We start from the raw sequence: 16,703 nt of genomic DNA, 5'->3' as shown, positions 1-16,703 counted from the left end.
AATGTACTGAGTCCCTTAAATTGTCATAGTTCACCTCTTGAGCTAAGAGTAGGACCACTGTCACCCAGTTCACACATGGGGTGCTTTTAGGAGAAATGGGTGCTATGTAGGCAATTAACTTATGTCCACCATAAACTAGAATCCTTAGTGGTAGAAGCATAGATGAGTGTGGTATTATGGGGGAAAGGAGATTTGGTATAGTGTGTTCCAATGGATGTTCAATCAATGCTAAGAGGGAGTTAACAAGAATGTCAGAAAGAACAGAGTCTGTAAAAAAAAATCAGTCATGATAATTGAGAAATGGTGGTTTCATTGTTTTGGTATAACATTTGAGATCTTTTTAAAAAATTTCTCTTGATTTCTTCTTTGATTCACTCCTTATTCAGTAGCATGTTATTTAACCTCCACATGTTCATGAATTTTCTAGTTTTATTCACGTAATTAACTTCTAGTTTCTTACTAGCATGGTCAGAAATGATACTTGATACGATCTCCATCCTGCAAAACAAAAACATTATCTTTAGTTTCTATTTAGACCTATGCATTCACAAGGATCTTCTGCACAACCTTGGCAATATGGGATAATGCCAGCTGACATTGGGAAAATGGGATCCTCAGGCAAACAAGTTTGAGAAATGTTACGTACATCAAACATAACTTGTGCCTCAACTCACATTTTTTTGGCCCACTGTTTCACTCTAGCCATGGCTGTGCTAACCCTGCCATGTGCAGGTACCTCATCTAGGGTATACTGTGTTTCTCTTGTTCTCTTTGCCAGAGTTTCTTCATCACTGCAGGCTGGGATGGCTGCAGGGAACCTGTTGAGAGCTCTGACGCACACACAATCCTAGCCATCCATGTGAAGGAGATAACACCTACAGGGAAACTTCACTAAAGGTGGGATGGAGCGAATAAATAAAAGTGTCTTTTTCCATCTTTCAGGTAGAAAATTCTGAGGTGCATTTAACACGACTCATCAGTGGATCTATTTATATAGAGACCCCATCGCCCACAGTGGTCATCAACTCAATAGCGCACCCTTGGAGGGGCTTTGTTTTCCTTTCTCTCTTCCATTCTTCCTGCTCCTCAAGATCACTTTAAAAAATTACTTGTACACAAACCCTTGCCTTAGGATCTCCTTTTTGGAGTAATCTAGCATAAGACTCTAGATGAAACAATGTCACATGAGTTTTTCTAGTCCCTATCTTCTCTGAGCCCATAATTTTTAGTAGACAGCATGATACTCTAATATTATTTATAGTATGCGGCATTCTCTAAATTAATTGACATGGCAATACTTTTTTCTTTCATGAACACTTTGTGAGACTAGTGTTCTATGGTCACATTTTGGGCAAGACTGGCCTTAGCAAAAATCCTGGGTTTCACACGATGCAGTTTTGGTAGCTGATTTCCAAGGCCCTCAATGAACCCCTCCTGTTATCTGTGCCCCTGCGTTGGCCCATCCTCGCTCCCACGTTGAATTCAGGCTGGCCTGGGGCTGTATCAGGCAATAGAACCAGCAGAAATAACACTGCAGGCCTGGTCTTTAAGAGGACTGGCAATTTCTACTACTTACTTCTTCTTGGAACACTTAACTTTTGGGAACCTTGAGTTGGCGTTTAAGAAGTCTGGCTGCTTTGCTGAAGAGAACATGTGGAGGGGCCATGTGAAGAGGAAAGGACTTGTGGCCACATGGAAAAGGAAAGAGACTCCCCCGCATCCCAGGTGAATCTCTGAATGATTGACTCCAGCCTCATCCACCATCTGACTGGAGCCCAAGCAAAACCAAGAGAAGAACTGGCCAGCTGAGGTCAATTAATCTATAGAACCATGAAGATAAACTGTTTCTTGTTTTAAGCCTTTAAGTTGTGGAGTGGTTAGTTACAATGCAATAGATCACAGAAACCCTGGCCAAATAAAACTGGCAATTGTTTAACTTTAAGCTTCCAACATGGAGCCCTAAAACAGGGAATTAGGCACCATCATTTCAGCAGTTGGTTGTTTGCTTGGATGATTGCTTTCTTGTGTCACCTGTTAACTTATTTTGTGTATTGTTTTTTCTGTCAAAATTTTGTTACAAAAGTGTGGGTCTCCTGTTTTGAATCCCAGATCTACCACTTATTTTTCATGGTTTCTACCTCCCAGCATCCTTCTTAGCATCTGGTCATAGTTTTCTGAAGCTTCAACCTTTCCCATGCTCAGTCCATGTGCTGGGTCCGCCCTGACTCTATAGGAGAATTTAGGACACAGGCTTGGTCAACCAGAAGTTCCTTTCCCCCTGGCCACAGTGATTAACAATGATTCAATAAATCAATAAATCCAGAATTCTATTTCAATGACCAGAAAATAAGCATTTTCTCTTCCACTAGGATTAGGTTTGTGAGGATCTAAGCAAAAAAATTGTAGAGTATATTGAACTAACACACCCCACACTATAGGTTCCAGCCTGGCCTCTATCTTAATGACCAGATGTGTGTATCCAGTGCATTTCCTGACATCTCCATTTAAATGCTGAATAGGCATTGCAAATTTGCATGTCCCAAAACAACTCTTGGAATCCACATATTTCCATGGCCTTCTCTATCCCGTAAATGGCTCCACCTCTGACCCAGTTTCTTAAATTAGAAACCATGGAGTCATCCTTGATTTCTCTCTTTCTCTCACATCACATATCTGATCTGTCAGGAAACACTTTCTGCTCTAACCTCAAAGAATTCGAAAATTCAATCACTTCTCATTGTCTCCACTAACCTGCTCCAATCTATTGTTATCTCTTGCTTGGATTATTGCAATAGTTTCTTGAAGTTTTATCTCTTCTAAGCTGATACCTAGAGTTTATTCTCCACAAAACAGTGATCCTTTCAACCAAAAATCTGACTGGGTCACCCCAACTGCTTGAAACCTCCTTAGTAATCTCCTTGAAATCTCTTGTCTCAGTCAATAAAGTCTTTACCTTGTTTGCTGCTCTCCTGGATCCAACTCCCAATTAACCTCTGACCTCTCTCCTCCCACTCACCCCCTTGCTCCCTTTGCTCCAGCCACAATGGCTGCCATGTTGCTCCTTAAACGTGCCAAGCAGGTCCCACTGCAGAGTCTTTGGACTCCAGCTCTCTGTTTGCCAAGCTCTTTCCCTAGATACCTGATGATTGGCTCCCTCACCTCCTTCATATATCGCCTTATCACTGGGCATTCGCTGACACTAAAGATTTTATTATTAATTCTGTTAGGTGCAATAATGGTATTGCAGATTATACTAAAAATGTTCTCCTCTGTCATAACTGTGTACCCTATAGATAGAATGGTATGATGTCTTGGTTTGGCTTGTTATGTGTGAATATGATTGTGTGTGTGTGTGTGTGTGTGTGTGTGCACATGTGTGTGATGTGTGTGAAGATAGAAGGGAAGTAGGTGAAACATGATGAGAAAAATGTTAACAGGTGAAACAAAATGGGTGAAATTGGGAAATGGAAAATTCTATTTTCTCTCTTTTTGTGTGTTTGAAATTTCCATACTAAAAATGTCTTTAAATTACTTTATCATAGACTTCTTTCTGACCACAGCTCTCTCTCTCTCTTTTTTTAAAGATTTTATTTATTTATTTGACAGAGAGAGAGACAGCAAGAGAGGGAACACAAGCAGGGGGAGCAGGAGAGGGAGAAGCAGGCTTCCTGCTGAGCAAAGAGTCTGATGTGGGGCTTGATCCCAGGAGCCTGGGATCATGACCTGAACCAAAGGCAGACGTTTTAACGACTGAGCCACCCAGGAGCCCCAGACCACAACTCTCTTAATTTTACCTTTTCCTGATTTGGTTATCTTCATAGTCCTTTATCACCATCTGACATAATACACATTATTTATTTGTTTATGCCCTCTTCTTTTGGTAGAATGTAAGTTCTATGACTATTTCCATGAATGTAAGAATGTAAATTCCATGAATATTTATCAAACATAGCTGTGTGCTAGTCACTGTTCTAAATACAATGTTTTGTTCATTCTACTCCCGGTGCCTTCAATGATTAACACATACAAGAAATACTTTTTAATTTAATGAAAATGTACACATAAAAGAATGACCAGATTATGGAGAAGAAAGAAGATGCTAATGTTATAGTTTGAGCTCCTGGATCCAGCTAAACCTGAAGACCTACATTTGGGCTTTGCAATCACATGAGCCAATAAGCTCTTATTTTTGACTGAGCCAGTTTGAACTGGTTTTTCAGGAAGAACTTGCAACCAAAAGAACATTGTTACAGTGTGTAACTAAATGTCTCCAAATTTCTTTTCAAGTAGCAAAATGGGAAAACTATTACTATCTGCCCAGCCTACCTCATAGCTGTTAACATTTGTGAGGCCCAACTGAATTATAAGATATGGAAGCACATTGCTGACTTCAACTTAGTTCTGCAGTGTGTGCTATTGTTGCTCACAGTTATGGAAATAATAGAATCTTTGCATTAAAAGAAAAGTTGGACTGAGAAACTATATTACTTACAAGTTATCAAAAAAGTCATTCTGGCTGACGAGAATTTTCATCCAGGGACAGGAAACAACCCAGGTCCACTGAGTAAACTTAACAGGATGAAAGAGAACCAAGAATAAAAGTGCTTTACAAGTTGAAAAAGAAAATAAAAAGAAGTGGGGGAGGTTACAGATAACCATTCCCAGACCCCTTCTTTTTATGGAACAGGCCAAGAAAACATCAGTGTTTTGTTCAAGGTCACACAGCAACTTTCAGTGGCAGAATCAGGACCAGAAACCCAAATCTCTTAGCTTCCAATCCCATACTCTTTCCAACACCACAAATGTACAGTTTCATTCTTCTGAAGTTTTTCTCTTTGTTTTTTCTTCCTCTAAATTTTTGGAGATAAATCATAGTCTTGGGGATCAAATTTGAAGTCTCCTCCATTTCAGTATTTGACCTACGGAACAACTTGCAGGCAAAAGAGGGAGACAGGGAGGAAGCCTCATTCTTGTATTCCAAGGTTTCCCTGCCCAAGAAAATCTCAATGGCTGAAGCTGTTGGCTGCCATCTATGCTTTGAAGGCCTGGGATCTTTCTTCCAAAGTCTTTTGGCTCTGGGATATTTAAATTGCATTGGTCTTATATTAATTCCTAAAGGTCTTTTTGTAAACACTGAACTAGTAATAAAAGAAGAAGATCAACTTTCAAAGCAAAAGGAGAAAATATTCACAAACTGTGAAATGTGAGGAGTACATCAATGAGGGGGATGGTGGATGGAAGAGTAGAGATCACAGGAGTGTTCAAAGATCTGGGGTCCATTCTCACAGAGCCATTTCTAGGATAATGATAAACCTTTGGGAAACTATGAAAGGAGGGACACAAACTTTGTTACCCTGACCTCTGTCTTCTGTGACTTTTCTGCAGCCACCATCATCATCTTGCTCTGTATTACCATTCCTGGCTCTCCATCTCTTAACTTGTTTTGAGATGAGAAAGAGATGTCAAGTTGGCAGTTGCATGCAGAGATCTGAATTTCAGAAGATATATTTTTGAGTCATTCATGCCTCAAGGATTGCCTTGGCTGCAGGAAGCTAACTCATCCAAGACTACCTCCTTCCAGGGGCCGCTCCCATCCAATGAATAATCAATGCTGGAACTCAAAGGCCTGGCCATCTCAGCTTGACTCAGAACAACTCTGAAGACCCATTCTGGCTTCTGACCTTCTCATGAATTGACGGAGTCTGTTAGCCCCACACTGCTGCTGAACTTTCCCCTCTGTCCACTCCTGCTTCTTTCTCCTACTTTCCTCAGGCATGGATCCCAAGAACACTCCCCAACAAATATTCTGCAAACGAAATTCCATCTCAGAGTCTCAGAGTTGCTCTCAGGGAACCCAACCTGCAGGACACTCCTTCATCTCATTCTTGTTTTGCTTATCCTCCTGGGTTCCCTATTTCCTGATGCCCTGATGGCATCTCCTCCCATTTTCCCAAGAACTAACTTGACAACTTGTTCTAATGCTCATGGGTTTCCCAGGACCTGCCTCTCTAGCCTGTCTCTATTAGACTCACCACCAATAAATACCCTCCAGTTACCCGCTGAGTTTTATTAGCTTAGGCTCTATTTTGTGGATCCTGACATTAGTGTCTTGGGACAGGGTAAGGACCATACTGTCTGGGATGGATAAAAAAGAATGTATGGTAGAAGCACACTGAAATAGCCACAGGGTCCACTGAATGTGGGTAACCACAATCCAAGATAGAGGGTATGACACACCACCCACATACACAGGCACAACTTAAAATCCCATGAATGAGACTTTGAATTGCTGAGCCATCACCAAAATACCAGAGAGGGCACTAGAGTTGTAAGATCTCAGATGAAACTTGGGTAGGAAATAAAACACATTTTTTTTTCAAAATTGGCTGCTTTTTTTGTAGATTCACTCCAATTTCTGAGCTTGTCAAAGTTCCCCAACTTGTAGACATATATATACACTCTTCTTATGCTATTATTATTTACTTACTAGTATTTAATTATTTTAAATGTCCTTATACTTTGTCCACAGGCAATTTACTTTCCCAGTGGAGTTGTCTTGTTTAGAAGGTGTCCTCTCAACTACTTATTTGGTTTAGTTTCTGGAGATAAATATTTAATGAATAAATATACACAGAAGAGAATGGCCAGAGTCTGGTGCTAATGTCATGATTTGAGTTTCTGGAGCCAGCTGAACCTGAAGACCTACCCCTGAGCTTTTTCATTATATGAGTTAATATAGTCTCTATTTTGCTTGTGCCAGTTTGAGTTGGGTTTTCAATAAAAGACTTTGTAGTTAGAAGAAGGCGGGAACACCACGTGAACTCAGGAAAGTCACTGAATGTCTCTAAACTTATTTCCCAAGTAGGAAATGATAAAACTATAAACCTGGCCTACCTCATAGGTAGCAGAAACCATCATATTCCCTCAAGCATTTCTAGCACCTAAATTCCAGCAGCCAGAAGTCCTCTTAGCTAGACCAGGCTCTGCCCCACTCTACTGGCAGTCCGATAGGTCCCTGAGTGGCCCTCAAGCAAGAACTAGTATATGAATACCCCAGCTCCCTCAGGCCTGGGGTGGGGGGCTCTCTCTAAAGTGATTGTTCTGTGCTGTCTCCAAAAGGACTCCAGTAGAATTAAGCTTAGCTGTCCACAGTACCTTTCCCTATTAACCAATTTGCCCTTTATTGGCTTCCTTCCCTTCCCTGTGTCCTCTCCCTACTTCCCCATCAGTGCTTCCTGGGATCTCGTCCCATATAGACTACTGGCACTCAGAGTCCTCTCACAGCCTCCTTCTGAGGGAGTCAACATGAAGAAAGTTACACCTTTCTGATGCTTGGTAAACTCCAATCTCTCTGTATGATTTGCCCGTGTTCAGGACATGGTTGAATTGTCATTGGCCGAAGTGGTTTAAACTCAAGCCATCAATGTATATTTACAAGCATAAAAGCTGTGATAACCACTCTGACATTGAACCAGTGTAGTTAAGCTCTTCATTTTATTCTCTACACAGTTGTTTGTATTTAAAGATAACTCTCCAAAAAAAAAAAAAAAATGTCCTTTTCAATAGATTCTGCAGATAAAGGGATAAAGGACCTCTAAACATGCTGTCTTGCTTTAAAAACAGCTGAAAGCATGTGTGCATTTATAGAATCAATTATATAAGCAGCATTAGTGTGAATGAAGCTGGAATATATTCCCACATGACAACTGAGAGTCCCACAGAAATATGTTGGGTGAAAAAGTATTTACTGCGGCTTAGAGAGGCTCTCACACATGGGAGGACAAGAAATAAGATGCCTCTTAATAAGCCAATCCACAGTCTACAAACTAACCGCACCTAACGCAAGACTGTGAGTGGCAACCAGAGCCTCAAAACAAAGAGGACTCGCCAGATGGTCCTAGCGTGGGAAGACCGCTGGGTCCTGCTGGTCTTATCAGTGACACCTGTTCTCCCAGCTGGGGTGCATTACTGGTGGTGTCATCTTCAAAAGCAAAGGATAGCAAACACAATCCAAAGAAGAATCAGAAATGTGGGCAGATGGGGCTGATGGCTTGATTAGCAGGTCCCTTTACTTAGGGAGCTGGACTGGAGCCATCACATCCTCCGTTTCCTGTGCTGGTGGTCCCCAGCACTCATCTTGGCAGTGACCCATCACTTGCAAAGTTGTTGCAGATGGCCAGGAACTTCCTCTCTCACTGCAATCTTCTCCCTCCCCCCACCTTCCACTACTCTTACCCAAAACCACAGCATCTAGGGTTCACTTAACCAGATGCCGCCATTGCTTTATGGATGTCCTCAGACCTACTTGCTCCTCTACCCTAATTTCTACCATTATTTGTAGAATATCAGAGTTGCAGACCTCCTTAAAATAAAATGAAATAATTATGTGAATGTATATATACATATATATATAAACATACACACATACTAGGCAGGTAAGTAGATAATAGAAAGAAAATAAGCAAATGCAGTAAAAACTTTAAAATTTTTTATTTTATTTTTATAGCTTTATTGAGATATAACTGACATATAAAATTGCAAAGTTAAGGGGTACAATGTGTTGGTTTGATACACTTACATATTGCAAAATGATTACAACATAGCATTAGCTAACACCTCCTGGCTAATACCTCTATCTCTTCAGGTAATGACCATTTATTTCTCCTCTGTGGTGAGAACACTTAATATCTACTCTCTTAGGAACTTTCAAGTATATAATACAAAATTATTAACTCTAATTGCCATGCTGTACATTAGATTCCCAGAACTTATTAATCTATTTCTTAATCTACTTCTTAAGGGCAGAACACTTAAAATCTTTTTTAAAAATTATTTTCCTTTACTCTTCATTTTTATTGAAGTGAGATTCATATAGCATAAAACTAACCATTTTATTTTATTTTTTTAAGATTTTATTTAATTAATTAATTAATTAATTAATTTATTTATTTATTTAAGAGAGAGAAAGAGCACAAGCAGGGAGGAAGGGCAGAGGGAGAGGGAGAAGCAGGCTTCCCACTGAGCAGGGGGCCCAACTTTGGGCTCCATCCCAGAGCCCTGGGATCATGGTCTGAGCTGAAGGCAGATGCTTAACTGACTGAGCCAACCAGGCACCCCAAAACTAACCATTTTAAAATGAATAATTCAGTGGCATTTAGTACTTTGACTATGTAATGCAACCACCATCTCTATCTAGTTCAAAATGTTTCATCACCCCAAAAAGAAACCCCATACCCATTAAGCAATTACTCCCAATCTTTTCCTTTTCCCAGCCTTTGGCAATCTAGGCTCTGTCTTTGTAAATTAGCCTATTGTGGATATTTCATATAAATGAATTCAGTCAATATTTGTCCTTTTGTATCTGGTTTATTTCATTTAGCATAATGTTTTTGAGGTTCATGCATGTTGTGGTACGTATCAGTACTTCAGTTTTTTTATGGTTAAATACTATTCCATTGTATACATAAATGACAATTTGTTTATCCATTCATCTGTTAAAACATCTTTGACCTGTTTCCTCCTTTTGGCTGTTGTGAGTAGTGTTGTTATGAACATGGCTGCACATTTATTAGAACACCTAAAATCTTGTTGGCCGTTAATATCTATTGGTGACTTAAAATATAATTTTATGCTTAAGCATACCCAAGCTTAGACTTCTCAGATCCATGAATAAATTCTCTTTTGTGCTTGAACTAGATTGGGTTGAGTTTCTGTCAACTTGACAGAATCCTCACTGATATAAAATATCTTTCAAAATGTATGGGGGAAAAAATCTGCTCGTTAAGAATATCTTTTGAAAACAAAGCCAAATTAAATTTTCTGAAGTGCAAAACTCTCCTGTCCCCAAAAAACTTGAATAAGAATCAGAAATATTTCTGAACAGGAACAATGAGCTCAGCTAAGCACAGAACATTTCTGAACTGTGTCTGCCACCACAAGGGGATAATCATAATGCAATCTTGAACCAGAGGTTTTTGTGTGTGCCAGATTTAAGGAAATTCAAAGCACTTTATTTATGAAAGAATTATAACTTTAAAAACCAGATCTTTCCTAAATCAATGGGTAATCATTTTAAGCAATTCATCTGAACAGAAGTCCCTAAATATGAATGCTGCTCTTTATTTCTTCTTTTACCATTTGGTTTCTGCCACTCATCTTTCATCTCTTGTGGTCATAGGAATTTTAGTATTTTCTTTTCAAAAGGCTTCTTAGGAATTGCCTTTGGTTTACTTGATGAAATCTTGTACCGCATACACTTCTTCAAAAGGAAGAAAGATTTCATCTGATTTTTGTTGAAGAAAAACCAGGTAATTGGAAAATCTATCTGCTGACAACCGATCTTCCACTTAAAAAAAATGTCATCACCTTCACTTCATTTTGATCTTGGGGTCCTTGACTCAGCCAGTTTATTAGGATACAAATTTGGTCTGAGTTTTGTCCAGCTTCCCTCCGTGTAACTGCTGTGGTGGGTCAATGGTGGGACTTGTATCTCCTTCTTGAATCTGCCACCATCTTATTCTTCTCTCAGGGCTGCTGAGGATCGAACCAATCAAATTCCCGATGTCCAGAAATGTGATGTGGGTGCAAGACATTCTAATTCAATCGGGCCTGTTCACTTGAACTGAGGTGAATCTAGAAACTATTGGTAATTTTGGAGAACGATATTTGGCTATATGGTCAGTAAACATGGTCTGGAGAGGAAAAGGAAACCGGAAGGGAGAGAAGAGAACAAAAATGAGGGGCAGGAGCAGGGAGAGAGGACAGGCGAGGGAGAGAAAGAGAAAGATGGTGAGGAAAGACGGGGGTGCGGGGTAGGTGGGACGGGTGAGAGAGAGATTTTCTTGGGTTATATTACTGAAAAAGACAGAGCAATCTGTTTTCAAGTGAGACTTAATCAAGTGGGTCAGTGATATATATCCCCAAGGACCTGGCTTTTTTCATTCCTTCTCTATGATGAGGTCAAAATGGTTGCCACAGCCTTCAGAGCCATCTGCTTTCTTTCATCCAAAAGGAAAGAGATTCAAAGTTCCCAGTCCAGTCCCATGAGTCAAGCTCATTAGACTGACATAGATCACATGTCCATCTCTATGTCAATCACTGTGATGGGAGGGAGGTTGGGGGTAGGAAGTGAGATGGCTTGTGTTGATTGGATGAGTCCAGGTCACATGTCCCACCCCTAGAGTAGAGCTGGAGTCACAGCCCCCAGATCCATACAGATCCCCATGTAGAAACCTGGAACTATTGACAAGGAGGCAGGAGGGAAGTGCATGCCGGGAAGGGAACCAATGACTGTTCATCAGGTTTATTCTCTTGTTTGGCCTCTGATACTTACAGCTGAGGAATGTTTAACGAAGACATCTGACTAGAATAGTGAAGACAGAAAAACTAAAGGTGGCTTGTGGGGGTGGTATCACAGGGACTCTTAGCTTATACAAAAGGACAATAAACTTAAGTGGTTTGGGTGGTTCTGCTCACCATTCCACTGTCCATCTGAGATGGCCGATGTCGGTGGCTCTTCCCTTGGCGGGTCTTGGCTCTATCATTCCTCTGGAAGTGTGAGCATCTTGTCAAACATAATGGGATTCTAGTGTGCACATCGTAAAAGGTGGCCCTGTGTCAGGCACTGCTTTAACTGGTAGTCAAGAAAAGGAACAGAAAGGGTGGGACGAAGGACGCACTGAGCAGCACTTGCTGAGAACGTCAGTCTCAAACGTACGATTACCAGAGGACTTTCAACGGTAACTTACCTAAAGGGCTTTCAAGGAACATTTGTCTAAAACACTGTTGAGAGGGGCGCCTGGGTGGCTCAGTTGTTGAGCGTCTGCCTTCGGCTCGGGTCATGGTCCCAGGGTCCTGGGATCGAGCCCCACATCAGGCTCCCTGCTTCACGGGAAGCCTGCTTCTCCCTCTCCCACTCCCCCTGCTTGTGTTCCTGCTCTCTCTATCTCTCTCTCTGTCAAATAAATAAATTATAAAAAATAATAATAAAAAAATAAAACACTGTTGAGGGAAATGCTGCTGATTTATAAGAGAGGACTCCATCTTATCCAAACAGATAACTATAACCCATGTGAAGCAGGCCAATGGGAAACAGAGAATATCACTGTGTCTAGGAACATGGCCAGTTTGATCCATATTCACCAGTTATTTAAATAGGTCTCAGTACTTTGCACATGGTTAAAACTTAATAAATACTGTGAAATACATATAGCTGATTTAGGCAAAAGGGCTATACCCGGTGACATAGCTTGGTGAGATAATCTGGACCTAGCATGCTGGAATGCCGTTTGGGGGCATTTCATGGTTGTTTGGTGCACAGAGAAAGGTATCCTAATTTCTAATTCCATTTCTGCTATAAACTATTCCTGTGACCTGGGAAGAGTTACATGATTTCTTTGAGTCTCAGGTTTCCCCCTGGTGGAATGGGAAGAAAAATGATTACTCTACTTGTTTTTCAGAGTTCTTAAAAATCAGTGGCCTCTGCTCTCTGGGCAGCTTCTCTATGTCTTTTAGGGCAGAATGAATGCTATACAGAAGAAAAACATTCAGATGAAAAAAAATGTTGGTGTCTCTAGAGATATTTGGTGAATGATTTATCCTGCCTAATGCACCTTTGGATGTTAAAATATAACGCAGTGCAAAAATACAACCCAACAGTAAGCACAAATTCTCCAGAACTCCACAACAGTCCTAATAAAGACAGGATTTCTAGTGCTCTGTTGCCAGCTCCTAGCTTATGATCTTCGACCCCGAAAGCTCAGAAGGGTATAAATTATGAAAAGTAGTCTCTGTTCTCCAGAGCAAAGCATAATGCTGAATCAAACAATGAAAGGGACATGAGGAGCTAACCACCCAGCTCTAAATTTTCCAAGCAGAAAAAGTAAATATAACAGGACATATTTATAGTGAATTTGGATGTCATGATGTATCATGATGAGACGTAGGTTGTCCCAAGCAGAGCTCAGTTCTGGAGTTACTGAGCCTCTTCTTCTGGTGAATTTGTTTTACAGGTTAAAAATCAAAAATTTATATCTTTTCTGCCTCAGCCTAAGTCCCGTCCTCAGGTAATCATATGCCTCTCTCAAGAGTCTGACAAAAGTGTGGCTCAGTCTGATAAGCATCTGCCTTTGGCTCAGGTCATGATCCCAGGGGTCCTGGGATCGAGTCCCGAATTGGGCTCCCAGCTCAGCAGGGAATCTGCTTCTCCCTCTCCCTCTGCTGCTCTCTCTCTCTCTGTGTCAAATAAATAAATAAAATTTTTAAAAAATCCAACAAAATTTTATGAAGTTAACAATTTGTTTTCTGTCTATTAAAGGGACTGGTTTCATCACTTTCTATTGTTCTGAGGGATGTAGCTAAAAGTATGTATCTCCAGGGACCCAGCATGTCCTCTCTTGGTATGAACTGAGCAGAAATGGTTGTGTATGTCTACCAGAGACACAACAGAAATGTTTTTAGTAGTACTATTTTAACAGCCCTAAAGTGGAAGCAGGTAGGTATTTTTTTTATTTAAATTCAATTAGCCAACAAATGTGCCTAGATGTAGTGTTCAATAATTCATCAGTTGCATATAACACCCAGTGCTCATCACATCCCATGCCCTCCTTAATGCCCATCACCCAGTTGCCCCATCCCCCCACCCACTTCCCCTCCAGCAACCCTCAGTTTGTTTCCCAGACACATGAAAAAATGCTCACCATCACTTGTCATCAGGGAAATACAAATCAAAACCACAATGAGATGCCACCTTACGCCAGTCAGAATGGCTAAAAGAAACAGGTAGGTATTTAACTCTTCAGCTTTATTCACTATTATTTTAGCATTTGAAAACTATAGGAAATTAGATTAGTTGTACAGAACCCAAGGAAAGTGACTGAGAATGTAGTTAAATGGAAAGCTTTATCTGGTTCTAGAATGACTTACACAATTTTTTTTTCCTGAAAATGTAGCATTTTCAATAAACCCACATCCATGTCATGGGTAGAATTACCAGCAAAGTTATTAAGAGCTGAAACTATTTTTTTTTTTAAGATTTTATTTATTTATTTAACTGACACACAGAGAGAGACAGCGAGAGAGGGAACACAAGCAGGGGGATGGTCAGAGGGAGAAGCAGGCTTCCTGCCGAGCAGGGAGCCCGATGCGGGGCTCGATTCCAGGACCCTGAGATCATGACCTGAGCTGAAGGCAGTCGCTTAACCAACTGAGCCACCCAGGCGCCCCAAGAACGGACACTATTTGACAGTCACAGAAACCAATGAGAAGGAACAGAAATCTCCCCAAGCTAACTCAAGTAAAGTTGGATTTATGTGAGGACACCAAGAAACCTCAAGGACCTCAACTGCAGGAAAAGCAACTTGACAGTGACTTTCTTTCTGTTTCCTGAGTTGCATGGTGGCTCATTGCTGCATCTTTCTGCTTATCTCATTTCTCATAAAATATTAAAAGTAGTCTCTGCTCTCCAGAGAAAAGCTTAATGCTATATGTTTCAGCTTATTTCTCGTTGATGCCTGACTCTCACCAATTGCTTATTAGCCAGCATATTGCCAACCAACACCAAACAATGGTTTTGCCTGAGTCTATATGACCTGCCAGCCTGGCTGATTGACTTCATTTCTCTCTCCCAGGAAATATTTTGTAGACACTCAAAAAAATTAATTTTCATGAATCCCTTGGTAGACAATAAATATTAATTTTCTTTTCCCCTTCAGAGGATGAACACCATTTGAGTATAAAAGAATGTTTGTTTGATAATGGACTAGTGAAGTAATATTCTTTTCCTTGCCCCCTACATATATAAGGTAGATAAAAAGTTTTAGGTTGGGTGAGGCACACTTCTAAAAAAAGACTTGAGAATGGGTTAGCTTTGTGATGGGTATTAAAGAGGGCACATTCTGCATGGAGCACTGGGTGTTATACGCAAACAATGAATCATGGAACACTACATCAAAAACTAATGATGTACTGTATGGTGATTAACATAACATAAAAAAAAAGACTTGAGAAATTTCCAGACTAATCTGGGAAGTCTTTGAGATTGAACCAGGTCACTACTTTTTCTTATGTCAACATACTCTGTGTCCATGAAAAGGTTTTTATTTTCATATCCCAAAGGTTGCAATTTATGATTTTATTATTATGGTGAAAGAAAGAGGAATGAAAACCATTTGACCTTCAACCTCAGGGTGAGGGCTTTGGTTTGCCTTTGCATGGCTCTGCCATACGTACAAATCTAAGTCTTTGATTAAGACTGAATTGAAGTGACTCTTCCCATAGCGGCCTGAGGTGATCTCTGAAAATGGTTTGCTATTCACCTGACCCAGAAAACCCTACAAAATCATGCAAATCAAGAGGTTCAAATCTTCATGTTTACTTTCAGAACATACGTGAAACTGCCAAGGCCATCAAGGGTATGCACACCCAAAAAGCCCCCAAGTGCCTGAAGGATGTCACTTTGCAGAAGCAATGTGCGACATTCTGTTGTGACAGCAGTGGAGTCAGTAGATGTACCCAGGACAACAATGGGACTGGACACAAGGTTGGTGGCCCAAAAAGCGTGCTGAATTTTTACTGCACGTGCTTAAAAATGCAGAGTCATGCTGAACTTAAGTGTTTATATCTAGATTCTCTAGTCATGGAGCACATCCAGGTGAACAAAGCCTCCAAGATGCGGAGTAGAACTTTCAGAGCTCATGGTCTTCATAACCCACACAACTCTCCCTGCCACATGGAGATGATCCTTACTGAAGAAGAGCAGTAAGGACCTTCCTAAACCAGAAGAGGAGGTTGCACAGAAGTAAAAGATATCCCAGAAGAAACTGAAGTAACAAAAACTTATGGCCCAGGAGTAAATTGTGCATAAATAAATACAAATAAAAGTAAAAAAAAAAAAAGAGTGAATTGAAATGGCACATAACCTAAATGCTCAGCTCTCTTGGTGAGAGGCGGGTTACTCTGGGAGCATGAAATAGGATGTCAGTGACCTTCAACACCTGTTCCAGACATGACACATACGGCAATTTCCATTGGCCTACAGACTAGTTCTGTAAGCTAAATGGGTGTAAGGCTATTCGGTAAGGCTATTCCCCCTGCTCCCATCCATTCTTCACCCTTCTCTTCCCTTCTCTGTGCTTGGAAGTCTGACCCTTGCTGACCAGAGCTACTTGCAGCTGCTTCTTGTCAGGTTTTTTCAATGGGTGCCACTGGTAGTACAGCTCTTAAACCCAAGCAGTAGTGGCTAGCCTTGCACCTGATACTCTAGAAAGCATTGCATATCATAGACACATGCAAAAGATACATATACAGTAAAGGACACAGGGGCATCTCTGTCACTTGAGATAGAGCACCACCAATAGTGCCAACAATCGTGGATTGTGGAAGAATTCAGTGGCAGAGTTTAGTTAAAAGACCTGTGAATTAACTTGTTAAACCCTTCCCCTCTGCAGGGATGCCATTGGTTTTTGAAGAATGGAGTACTGATTTCTAATAGTGCTCAGTATCCATTTTCTTGTTGCTCTTTGGATGCTTCAGTTCTTGCTCTAGAAGTACTCACTATTTTATGTATGGTATTTACAATAGTTTTGCGTGGTGGCTAAGGAATATTTATTATATGTTGTGTATATGCAGTCTAGATGTCACTTGAACTCAACACGATACCAATTCTTTACATTTGGCAACTGGATGGACATAGATACTAAAGCTGT

At 40.6% G+C, this 16,703-nt stretch overlaps 1 pseudogene; it reads left to right on the top strand.

Annotated features, from left to right (window-relative positions):
• The first annotated feature begins 15,298 nt into the window (after window positions 1–15,298).
• On the top strand, window positions 15,299–15,851 carry LOC114216400 (large ribosomal subunit protein uL22 pseudogene; annotated as a pseudogene).
• Window positions 15,852–16,703: the final 852 nt, after the last annotated feature.

This window comes from Eumetopias jubatus, unplaced genomic scaffold (assembly GCF_037043125.1).
Source record: "Eumetopias jubatus isolate StellerSeaLion01/CBP00866 unplaced genomic scaffold, mEumJub1_p1.0 scaffold_9, whole genome shotgun sequence".
NCBI classification, from domain to species: domain Eukaryota; kingdom Metazoa; phylum Chordata; class Mammalia; order Carnivora; family Otariidae; genus Eumetopias; species Eumetopias jubatus.
The sequence above is the reverse complement of the archived record's forward strand: the minus strand, read 5'-3'. Positions and strand labels throughout refer to the sequence as shown.